This window comes from Chroicocephalus ridibundus, chromosome 1 (genome assembly GCF_963924245.1).
Source record: "Chroicocephalus ridibundus chromosome 1, bChrRid1.1, whole genome shotgun sequence".
In the NCBI taxonomy this organism is placed as follows: Eukaryota; Metazoa; Chordata; class Aves; order Charadriiformes; family Laridae; genus Chroicocephalus; species Chroicocephalus ridibundus.
Window position 1 is genome coordinate 83,818,431 of NC_086284.1, and position 12,744 is coordinate 83,831,174.

The window sequence follows — 12,744 nt, forward strand, 5'->3', positions numbered from 1 at the left end:
CCTCTATGCCTAGAAAAGCTCCTCACCACACTCAGGAAGACCTTAGCAAGTCTGATTCACTGATAGATGACAGGCCTTATTTATGCTCTTCCTACCCTTCTGTTCCTCTCTGAGTTTCTGTATTTGGCAATCCAGCCTGAGATACCCTCTGGGATGCTTCCCACCCTGCCTTCTAATGATGCTAATGGTGAAAATGCATGACAGGTGATGTTTGGATGTTAGCTTGCTCATGGCAAAGAAAAGAGTATGAGCAGCCAAGCTTAAAACACTTACCATTTAAAAAAGAAAAAAAAATTCTGAATGTTTCTGAATGTTTCATCTGGAGACAAAGATATAGCTGTTACATTAGAAGAGTTTGCAAAAAACCCTAAGACTAAAAAGAAAAATAACGAAAAGTTCTGCTGGTTTTGATCGGTCTTCCCCATGGACGGAGCCCCAGTATGCTAATTGCCATGGAAGTGAAATTTGTTAGAAGTGCTATTGGTGTGAATCTGAATGGTGTGCATTGTTCAACTTGTTAAGTGGAGCTTTCAAAGAAGAAAATAACCGGAATAGTTTACCAAGAGTAAAAAATACTATGAAATTAGTCATATGTTTCAGGGAGTCTTCATAAAGGGTAACCGTCCTCTTTAACTGGGTAAGAGAAATAAGAGCTGAGCATTTTGAACAGAAGAGGCATTTTAACATTTTATTGTTAGTTGTTTGTTTAACTTCAGTCTACATCTAACAAATCAAAGGAGGAGCCTTGTTGTGAGTTAAAGTGAAAACTTAATCTCAAAATCAGACATGTCAGTAAACCCAGAGGGATTTGCTCCCCAAGACATTTCAGAGCAACTCCACTGAGTTAATTCCATTTCTTTCTGCTTTTTCAAAGTGTTTCACTTGGAAATCAAGTGGGGCTTAACTCGGGCAACTCCAGTTTTGTGTAGTCATCACTAGTTTATCAGGCATGGACAGTACTTACCGAAAGATTTTTATTGCAGCTTTAATAAATAATGTCAAGCTATGTTTTTGTTGACGTTACTTTCTCAAGACTGAGAGGTTTCTAGTGGCCTTCAGGCAACTGCTTAATTTACCTTATGCACATTATAGTATTAAAACAACTATCTCCATCTCTGAAAGGAGGTACAGATTAAAGGCCAGGAGTAGCTGGCATAGCAGTTAGTTTGTGCTGATACTTTATTTTGGCAACCACCAGCTTTCTGACAGCATTTAATATTTGCATCTGTTCTTAATAGGGCATTAGTTTATATGTTTTCAGTAAGTTTTCCTTTCTTTAGTCACAAAAGGAGGAAATGTTAACATTGTGTTTATTTGTTCTTTCGGTTGTTTCTTGGTTGTGCTAAAAGATGTGCGTGCAGTGCAGGAGAGAAGGACGTCGGGTACAGAACTGGGTGGGAAGGGACTGCACAACTCAGAGAAAAGTGTCCGGATTTGGTCCATAGGGCAGAGGGAGATAATTATGGCAAGAAGAGAGAGGTGTGAGACAGTGAAAGTATGTTGGATTAGGAGCTCCTTTGGGGTAAGGAGAAGCAGAAGGGTGCATGCATCTGCTCATGATGCATACGGTTTGGCTTTTACCCATGTATCTTAAAGTTTCATTTCAACAGAGATTTGGGTTCACTTTCAAAATGCTAAGAAACTTTAAAAACACCTACCTCTTTTTTTCTTTTTCTTTCTTTCTTTTTTCCTCTTTCTCTCTTTCCTTTTTCTTTCCTTTTTCTTTCCTTTTCTTTCCTTTTCTTTCCTTTTTCTTTCCTTTTTCTTTCCTTTTTCTTTCCTTTTTCTTTCCTTTTTCTTTCCTTTTTCTTTCCTTTTTCTTTCCTTTTTCTTTCCTTTTTCTTTCCTTTTTCTTTCCTTTTTCTTTCCTTTTTCTTTCCTTTTTCTTTCCTTTTTCTTTCCTTTTTCTTTCCTTTTTCTTTCCTTTTTCTTTCCTTTTTCTTTCCTTTTTCTTTCCTTTTTCTTTCCTTTTTCTTTCCTTTTTCTTTCCTTTTTCTTTCCTTTTTCTTTCCCTTTCCTTTTCCTTTTCCTTTTCCTTTTCCTTTTTCTTTCCTTTTCCTTTTCCTTTTCCTTTTCCTTTTCCTTTTCCTTTTCCTTTTCCTTTTCCTTTTCCTTTTCCTTTTCCTTTTCCTTTTCCTTTTCCTTTTCCTTTTCCTTTTCCTTTTCCTTTTCCTTTTCCTTTTCCTTTTTTCCTCCTCTCCCTTTCTCCTTTTTTCTCTCATTTCTCTCTTTTTTCTGGTTTTTTCTTTGTTTGGGTTTTTTGTTTTTTGGTTTTTTTTTTTTCTTCTTCAAAGTACTTTGCAACTGTGAGTTTCTTTTAGGTATACTGTTTGTAGAATGTGAATCCTGAACCTTCACATCTGCAGTGCAGACCTCTGACAGCATGAGGAAAAGAAGCAATTTTGATCATCTTGGGGAGCCAAGTGCTAGAAAGAAGCTTGATATATTGTTTCTTTGTGTTAAAACTGCTTGGTACATAATAGCAAAATAATGGAGACCAGGACCCGAGTTTGAGCTTCAGGTCTGGGAGGGGAGTGTTGTCTGTAGGTTAGTGATAAAACAGCCAAAAAAGAATTACCTTGCATGATCAGTCCAAGAGTCTGTTAATTTATTGGCTTGGCAACAGTTGCATAGAGGTGCTACATGGGTGGGATAAAATTGCTTTCGTTTATAGGAAAGGATGAGAAACTATTGCTGTAAATAAAAGGCAAAGAGGAACCTAGAAACACAGTTAAAGCTCTGTTAAAAAGAGGCAGAAGCACAGATTTTCTGTCTTGCTTCCGAAAGAAAGATGAGGTGCGATCTAGTTGGAGTGATGACATTTAATTAAAATTGAGCATTCATGAGAAGCAAAAGTATGATTTTGTTGTTGGGGTTTTTTTCTGTAGATTTTCAGTTGGGAGCATACGTATGGTCATTGAAGCCTTCTGGCGAAGCTTTCCAGTATTTGGATTCAAATTAGTGCTGGTTGCAGTTCTCATAATTTTCTGTTAGAAAGAATGATAACAAGGCTTATAATAAAAAGGGGAAAAGATACAGGATAATATCACACAGCAAAGATGGTACTTGTTTGGTTTTTTTGTTGTGATTGTGGATTTTGGTGGGGTTTTTTCCTAGTTGCTTTAATAATTTATTCAGTGAATGTTACGAGTCTGGGATTAAGGAACAAAATATTGGCAACTGCAGAGATTGACCCCACTTCTGATTCACTCCCAGGAATGAGTACTCGTTTTGTTCTCAAGTAACCGCTTGGTACACCAAGTTAACATCTCTTGCCTGGTGTAGTTGCAAGAGTGCCCTACGGAAATGACACTATACCTTTCCTAAACAATAACAGAGCTGGCATACAACACACGAATGAGTTATTCTTAAATCCACCCATGCTCACAGTATTAAAATGCCAAGCCAGGTTCGGACTTAAATACTCGGTCTCATTTTTTATTTTAGTTGTATAGTTACGGTCTTAGAGAGTTAGTAACTAAGTTAATGATGAATATTTTATGGAAAAAAAAAACCAACCCTATTGTATTTCAGAAATTATGCTTGACTAATCCAAATGCAGTATTACTATGTGGGCAGAAGGCAAATGCTGGTTCACTCATCTCACATGCTCTGAGACTGTAATGAGTCAAAGTATCATAGATTCATAGAATGGATACTTCCTCCATACGCCCCAAGTCCCCTTGTCCTGAATCTCCCAGCTGTGCTTAATCTTGAAGATCAGTGGATTATTCAATTGCCTTTCTTTTGGCAAAGATTAGTTTAAAAAGCTTCAAAAAGCCATCTTCTTGACAAAGCAAAGTTTGAAGCTGGCTTCAGAGAGCATCTTCCAGATGGAAGCAGATGGGCCGCTGTTCCTGTGTCTTGGACACATGGGACACATTTTTTGAGTTAGTGTTGTGTTGGGATAGCTGTTGGAATCAGGCTAGGAAAGGTTTCCTACCACTGCTTTGTGTGTTTGCTTCTTCTTGTGTGAGTTCCAGGTCCTGGCCATTTTATTTTCTGAATTTTTCCTTGAAGGATAACATCAAGATTGAAACTTTCTGTTACTACTAAGTAAAAGTATAATTAATATAGGCCTAATGCTTTGGCAAGGGAAAAAATATCCCCAAACCAGATGCTGGTGCTAATTGGACACTGAATCGCTTCAAATCATTCATTAGCCTGTAGGTACATTGTTCCCAATCACCTGCAGTTTCATTTCGGTCAGAAAGTGATAAGATAATCTTTTTTTAATTAAGGTGGCAATATAAATTAACCTGTCAATAAATGGCATTAACTTTTTAAGCAGCGCAGTTACAAGTGGATGGATTCGTAGCACTGTTACTTAGCCAAAAGAGAAATATTGGATCCAGTGCTGAGTTGTTAAATACTAATGAATAATTTATTTAATGAATTTTGTCTTCCTCTGTTCGTGGTGTGACTGGCAGAGCACCAGTCTTCTCCAAATGTTCCAATGTTCAGAATTACTCCAATTTTTGAGGCCTTATTGCTTTGATTTGCTACCCAGGTTGCTAACTCCTTTGCCGTATTCTGGGCTAGATAAGTACCTTCTCTGTTACCTTCTCTGATCTGTCTGAGAACCATTTTTGTATTATAGGTTTTGGTGGGAATACGTATTGGTAATTAGTTTTTAAATTTAGTTTCTGTGGAAGCTTAGCATGTGTGTTCTTCTTTAAACCTAATTGTGTAAATGATCATGAAAGTGAATGCGCAGTGGCTCAGACATCAAAGAGAATTAAAAATATATTGAACTGCAGAAATATTTTATACTGTATTTGGTTGGATTCAGGTTATTATTCTCTTTTACAAGATTAATAGAACTTTTGGATGAAAAGTGAACTGTCTCCAAAAGCATTACTGGAAGAAAATTGGCTTCCAGTGCATATCTAGTGTAAAGAAATATGTAATAAAATTATTTCCAAGATTTATAAGCGCTTGTACTAGAGGAGTAAAAGCTGTAGGTCCAGCTGTTTATTACTGAACTGTCGATTGCTGAACCAGCCTTCTTCAGAAGATGCTCTGCATGTGTAGTATTTTTTGACCAGATTTAAAAACAAAACAAACACTATGAAGTATTCTGGTGTGCTGGGCTGCAGAGAAAATGAAGTTCAGAGTCTGTGGAAGGGGGAGCTCTATTGGGATGGGGCTTTTTGCTGGAAGTGTTGCTGAGATCTGAAGAGATAATCATGAGGCGTATATGGAGTTGATGAGCATCATTGCTGCTCTAGTTCATGGGCTGCTGCTGTATTTTAAGCTCATGTGCTCCTGCTGCTGGCTTGCCCCATGCCCTGCAGTAATCTGGTTTGCAGGAAGACTCTTGACATTTTATGAATTTTTGTGCTTATTTTTCTCTTTGTCTGTCATCTTCTGACATTTGCACACGATTTAAAATTGTGACAGCGCTGTCCTTATATCTTACTACATCATCTGCTTCTTGAAGGCTACCAAATCTGCTTCTGCTGGAAGAGATTTTGTTGTGTCTTTTTTCTCTCACCCTGTAGCAGACAGTTAAGTTTGGAGGTTGTTACTGAGGTCTGAGGAGATGGTTTTTCGTTTCTAAATGTGAAAGAAGGGGGCACATGCAAGAGCTCATGTATAGACTTGGGCAGAGGCAGGAGAAAAAGGGCTTCGGTATTCATTGCTGGACCTCTGCTGGGAGCGGCTGTGGGACGGAGGTCAAAATATTTCAAGTGCAAATGTGGCTTGCATAGTCCCTGAACACAGATTGTTTGACTTACCTGGTCTGTCACAGACAATAGCTTTTATCTGGTCTTTAAAATCAATTGGTGCAATAATGTTTATGGCACACTGGCATTTACTGAAGGTCTCTGTCCTGTAGGAAACCAGGACCCAGGTCCTGAATGTACGTGCTTTGAGCAGTCAATTATTTGATAGCTGGCCTTTTTCCTGCTAACTGTTTCCATGACGTTGTATGTGGTGTTACCCACAGGCATATTGGGATGCTGAAGTGGAATTTTTTTTAATTACTATTTTTGATTGATTTGAGAGGGCGTGGGGGGGCATGAGGATCTACTAGTGAAGATTAAAGAAAAACAAAACAAAACCACACCACAAAACCCCAAGCCACAATGATCTGAACAGTGTGATTCAGTTGCCTTTATTCTCCCTTTGTAAAATATAATAATTACTTTTTGATTCTTTTTTCCTGTCTGAATAATTGCATTTTGTACTCGAATGTGTGTTCTTCTGAATTACTCACTTCTTAATGGACTTCCTGCTTAACTGCTTGTCTTCTTCTGTGCCCTTCATAGTAACATAAACGTTTGTATTTTTCTCCTGATCCCTACTTTTTGTATATTCTCCTACAGTTCGTACATTTCAGCAGTGCTTCGAGCTCCCACTTTGTTTTGACTGAGTTCAGGATAGGTACCAAAGGCTGTTGATTTTCTGTCAGTTGGCAGTTTCACCTCTTTTAAGGAAGACTAGGCAAACTCTACGTTACTGTATAATACTGTAGCAGTGAGGGCAGGAGAAGAACTAATATTGCTCAGGGACTTCCAAAGGATCTGTAGCCTTGAGGAAAATGTGGATTAAATAAAACAATTTTTTTATTTTTTTATTTATTTATTTTTACATTTCTAGTGGTGCTGTGACTCACCAGGAGGTGAGAAAATAAGTTGATTTTCCTTCAGCCTCTTGCTTTGCTTAGGTTGTGGAATGGTAAGTAGAAGATTAAAGGTTGGCCGGTGTGGAGTTTCATCCTAAGTGGAGGAAGCTGCTCTCAGCTCAAAAAAGCAGAGAGCTGTCTGTCTTCTCAGGGGGAAACACTTCACTAGATTTTGTGCTCAGATGGGAGCAAACCTGGTTGCCTAGAACTGAGGTAGTCTGAACATCAAAAAATGCTTAACTTGACAGAGTGGTCTTCTCTCCCTCTCTGGCAAAAAGATACTCTTATAAATTTAAATTAGTACCATTTTAGCATCGGAAAAGAAAAGGAGTTCATAGTTGGTTTCTGCACTTGTGAACATGAGTGCAAAACTATTTTCTTAGCATCAGGCACAGGTTTGCGTGCTGTGTGGAGAGGTAGCTGTGTGCTGGTCTGCTGTCAGCCCCTTTTTCATCTGTCTGTTGCTATCGACAGGCCAATTGTAAGAGTCTCCACTTCTACTGATTTTATTTTTCAAGTGTGCAGTTTGTCTGGTCTACCTGTTAGGGATTTTAATCTTGAAAACCAAAATCTTTTCAGTAGGAGAGCTTGGGTGTACTTTGAACTGCATATGCCTAAATGAAGGTTTGTGGCTTTGGTGGATGGGGTGCGTTTTGGTCATTCATGATTGATTTAGTTGCCAGTCTGGAGTTACTAAATGAATGGAAGTTCTCTGAAAGAGAGACAATGCCAACAGTCAAGTGCCTATTCTGAGCTTGCTCATTATGCCAGACAACAAAAATGTTGTGAAGATGCATAACACTTGCATTGTGATTAGTTGCATCACTTATTTATGTTCTGCAAAATAAACACATTTAGATGGCTGACCATGATAAGCATTTCAAGAAGTAATGGTCTTTAAGTGTCAGCAAAGACACAATTAAGCTGAATGTTGAAAAGATCTTCACAGCTGTGAGTACAGTTAATCAATGAAGTGGGTTCTGGGAAAAGCCAGTGATGTTCCACATCAGTCCTATATTTTTGGGTCCAGGAAGAATGTAATTAATATCCTACTGAAGGTGGTGGAGATCAGCCTTCTGAACCTCAATGGGGACAGCAACCATCCATTAACCCACTGCCTCTGAAGCCTTTTGGGGAGCTGCTGTGCTGTAACCCTGCTGGGGACAGGGACAGGGTGGGTTAATTCACAAGGTGACATGTTTTTGTCATTCATAGGAAGAAGGATTGCTAATAGGAAGTTGGTGATAGTGTGTTCAGCAGTGACATAGTCCACAGTGGCATGGCAGTCATGGTACAAATCATAGAATGGTTCGGGTTAGAAGGGACCTTAAAGATCATCTAGTTGCAACCCCCCTGCCATGGGCAGGGACACCTCCCACTACACCGGTGGGTTGCTCAAAGCCCCATCCAGCCCGGCCTTGAACACTTCCAGGGATGGGGCATCCACAACATTCTCTGGGCAACCTGTTCCAGTGCCTCACCACCCTCACAGTAAAGAATTTCTTCCTAATATCGAAATCCTTGGGCTCTTTGTTAATAAGAGGAAATGTTGTTTTCCACAAGAAGAAATTTTATGCTACTGTGTTTTAGCTATGAATGCCTTGATCTTCAGAGCATTGTGAGCCTGTATGTTACAGCCATAGTTACATACCTTAATTGCTTCATCTCCTGTTTTTACGAACACTGGTGGTAAATTGATCAAACTCTGAGGTTTCACTTTCTGCATGGTGGGTAAGATGACGGAATGAGCCCCGGACAGGCTGCTGTCATCTGAGCAGGTCTGCTAATTTGGGGTTATTGGAAAGGGACAGGAGACATCCAGTGGATATCCAATTGTGCTCGCTTTGGCAGCACATACACTAAAATTGGAATGATACAGAGAAGATTAGCATGGCCACTGCGAAAGGATGACAAGCAAATTTGTGAAGCGTGCCATGTTTTTGTGTAGTGGTCACGGCACCAAGCCCGTCAGGGTTCAATGAGCATCTAGATGACGCTCTTATGGTTTAGTGTTAGGTAGTCCTGTGAGGAGCAGGGAGTTGGACTCGATGGTCCTTATGGGTCCCTTCCAACTCAAGATATTCTCTGATTCTATGATTCTTACGAACGGCAGGGGAAGCGAAAAGAGAAAGAAGTCAAGTTGGCAGACAGCGAGGTACAAGGAAACCACAAAATAAAATAGAAAAGAAGAAATCACATAGCAAAAGGAGGGGTTGGAAAGACTAGGAGAAGTGATGGAGAATGATATTAAATAATGAAGGAAATTAAGGGTGAAGAGGAATGCAAATAAGTGAAAATCAGAGAACCAAATTGGGAGAGGAGGAGGGGAAGAAGGCAGTGATTTAGTAGTGGTACACTTTATTTAAAAAATAAAATAAATTATTGAAGTAGCATTGATAGCCGGCATCTATCTATAACAGCTGTGCAAACATGCAAAACCCTCTATTGAGAAAACTTCTAATATGCATATCAGCAGATGCTTTACTTGGAGGGCTTTATGTAAGCCATAGGCTTACTGTGTCTTATTTACTGGCCCTTTCTTTTTAAAGATAGCTTGGGGACAGTGGTCTGGCAAGGTGAGGATGATGGACTTGGAAATCCTCTCTCCCATTCTATATTACTACTAATGTAAGCTGGTAGTACTAGTAAGTACTGCTAAGGTAAGCTGGTAGTATAGACTGGTACTGAACCTTTACTACTAGATGCAAGATTGATGCTAAATAAGTTTCTGTGCTTAAGTCCTGTGCTTCATCCCCCTGTTCTTTCCAAGAAGTTTTATAACCACTTTTATTTTGATAGAAAGTTTGGCTGGTACTTTGTTTTTTCAGACTCCAAAACCTAACATTGTTAGGCTTTTCTCCACAAAGATTAAGACCAGAAAAAACTGAGTTACAAATAAAGAAGGGTTACATTTTGCTATGTAAACTATGTATAGAGAAGAGCCATTTTTCTGGATACTCATGGTAAAGTGGAAAATCCTGACTGGTGTGAGTTACCGTAGTTCCACTGCTGATTTATGAATCAGGAACATAAGAAAGAAGTCTGTCATACCTTTTGCTTTTCAGTTGATGTATAACTAACTACTTACATCCAGCTTCTCACCTCTATTGGACTCTTATCTTGGGTAAAGTGAAGAAATAGAGTGAATGCATTATCGTCTTGAGGAACTAGATGCTTCCAAAATGTGTGTGATTTGGATAGGTATACAGTAGTAGAGTGACTTTCACTCTAACCAGTCCTATTTATGGCTAGGAAAATGCACTTGAAAGTTAAAATCTGTGGTGTTTCAGAGAGTAACATGTCTAGGTGCTGTTGAAATTCAGTGGGATTTTGATGAGTAAGTTGTTTTTTGGAATTTATGGTCCTTAAACTCACAAACAGCTGTAAATGTCGCCTTGCAAGCTTTTGTTTTGCTTTGGTTTGTGCTGTCACCTGGTCTCCTCTTCATGTTTTTGAACAATCACCCTGTAGTAAATCAGACCTGTCTGGACACGTGCCCCTAGATAGACAACCTCTATCAGATGTATGAGAATTAATGTAGATTAATATAGATTTAAAAAATGGTGAGCTTAGTTTTCTCTGCTAGTTTAGGTTATACTTTGTATTGCCTTTTGAAGAAGTGCTTTCCAAGATCACCTTTTTTGAGAAGTCTTTGTGCAGTCCTTTCTGTTTACATTTGGTAGAGCATTCACTCTGATTTGGTCATCTTCCAGTAACAAATTTCTATGTGTATGATTGATGTTTGGGGTTATTCCTCTGAAGCATGAGAACTGGTTGGTTACTTCCCCCACCCTCTGCTCCTATATATTTTGTTAAGGTTTTGTATGAACCACCAGTACGTATATTCTTGAAGTTGAGTTTGTTTTGTTGTTAACTGGGTGGCGATTATAGGCAGTCAACATAATCTTTTGAGTTTCTGCAGACAAGCATGCAGCTGGTGCTGCGTTTGGTGGAATCCTTGGTTGATACAAATAGGAAATTGTGATCTTATTCACTTATTTGTGAATGTATGAATATCATGAATGGTATGTGACCCGGAATGAAACTGGGCCATGGCTGGGGCCCTCTGCAGAGAACAAGCATGGCTATGTGACAGAGATTGAAAGTCATGAAGGGGTTTAGTCCCTGTTTTACTTCCATTTGAGAATTAATAACAGAAAAGAGGACTGATTTAGAGGTTTTAACTTGGTTGGTTCAAGTGGGGTAAATGGAACTTGGAATAATAGAACAACTGCTGTATTGTGCACATAGGTCATGCTTCCAGTTTGAGGAACCTCTGAATAAGGTTCGAGGTGCCTCCTTATTGCACCTCTCTGCTTGTTATGACTAGAAGTAAAGCAGTTGAAAAGAGGAGTTTCCTCAGTAGGCAAAATAGAAAAGTCTTGATCTGAATACAAAACTCCTGTTACTTTTCCTAGAATTATTCAGTGAGGGACATACTAGAAAGACGCGTGACTTCTTAGCTCAGAATAAAAATGAACAAATCAAATATTGAACTACCAGGTAGTTGACGTTCTTTCAGCTCTTAGATTTTTCCCTCCTTACACATGTCTTATCTCATATCTATAATGTTAATTAAGTTGTATTGCGGTCAGTAGCCTTCAGCAGATTTAATTTCCATCAGATGGAATGTATGTTCTTCAGTCTGTCTTCTACTTCAGATAGGGAAGAAGGGAATATTTTTATTGTCTGGGCTTTTTGGTTTTTTTTAGTTTTCATTATTTTTCTTGTTTTATTGGTGGTGGGTTTTTTTCTTGTTTGTTTGTTTTTCCCTCTTGTTCATCTGGGGGGAAAGGCGGGTGTTTGATAAGTGGACGCCTTAAGTTTTCACCCAACCTCCATATCGAAAAACCACAAACCCCCCATATTTGAAGAGCCAATAATTAACTTGCAGCAATTTGTTTCAAATAGGAACAAACAGGGAACTGGCTGATAGTGAAAAGCACTAATAGGTGATTAAATGTTGAATAAGTAAAAATATGAAAGTTGCACTGCTACGTAGAATGCCCTTGATGATCTGTTTCCCCACCAGGTAGGCATTTCCTTAAAAGAGTATGGAGGTACAGTGCACATGGAATCAGCAACTCTGCCTATACGGAAGGAAGATACTTTAATTCTTCATTGGAAGTGTGAACCGCAATCAATAAAATGGGGGGGGGGGAAAAAGCTACCAAATGAAAGTATAGGAGGACTGGTTGTTCAGCAAACACTTATGCACTTAACTACCTTAGGTGTAACTAATTAACCATATGAGCCTTTGCCAACATGAGTATATATTGCATAAAAACTCAGGATGAAGCCAGAAGGTAGAAAAATTAAATCTTGGTTCATGCAAGAATAGCTCGTAGTTTATTACTCTGCCTTTCAATTTGAAAATGCTATATTTATGTTTATGATTTATAATTAACATAATTCTCTGGAGAGCATTACTTTGTCATAGCTTAAGCTTCCAAAATTGTGTCCTTAAACTTACAATTTTTCTGGAATAGAGTTGCCTTGGTTTTGCCTTTGTCTGGAGATGCTCTTATTGCAGATTCCATTGGAGATTAAACAGAAAGAAATGAGGTTTCTTGTCTTTATTTCCAAAAAAAAGGCGGATTGCTGTCTTTACATGATGTTATCTTCTTTTCTCCACTAAAAAGATAAGTACATAATGGAATGGCATCAACAATGGTAGATAGAATAGAAGGACTCTGAGAAAAACTTCCACAATATTTTCTTTTTAGAATCTTACTCCACTGCTGAATGTTACATTTTTAAGGCTTCATTTTATTGAACTTTTATGGTTCTAACAAAGACGATAGTGATTAGTGAAAGACACGGCCATAGACAGCACTTTTCTCGAACTCAATGTTTCCAAGACATTTTCATTTAGAATGGCAGCATGTCTGTCTCTCGCACTTGTATCGTGCGTTTTTAATATGACTAGGAAGAATAACCTTTTCCTTCCTTGCTGTCTTGGAATGGAAGATCTTTGCAACAGAGACTTCTTTCCTTATGGTGTACAACGCAATTACTGTGTGGAGAATGCTCCTGAAATATAAATAATGTATCGATAGGAACTGTAGAACCGTGTAGGTGGAGGACAAGAAAAACTGAATGTTTGCCAGGCT

General features: G+C 38.7%; 1 protein-coding gene and 1 non-coding gene across 8 annotated transcripts in view; both read left to right on the forward strand.

The window, feature by feature from the left end:
* Positions 1-12,744, forward strand: part of FRMPD4 (FERM and PDZ domain containing 4) — a 411,398-nt gene that overhangs the window by 205,023 nt on the left and 193,631 nt on the right. The window lies entirely within an intron of this gene.
* Positions 8,467-8,573, forward strand: LOC134510510 (U6 spliceosomal RNA). Its single transcript, XR_010069648.1, has one exon. It is a non-coding gene; the product is annotated as a U6 spliceosomal RNA (small nuclear RNA).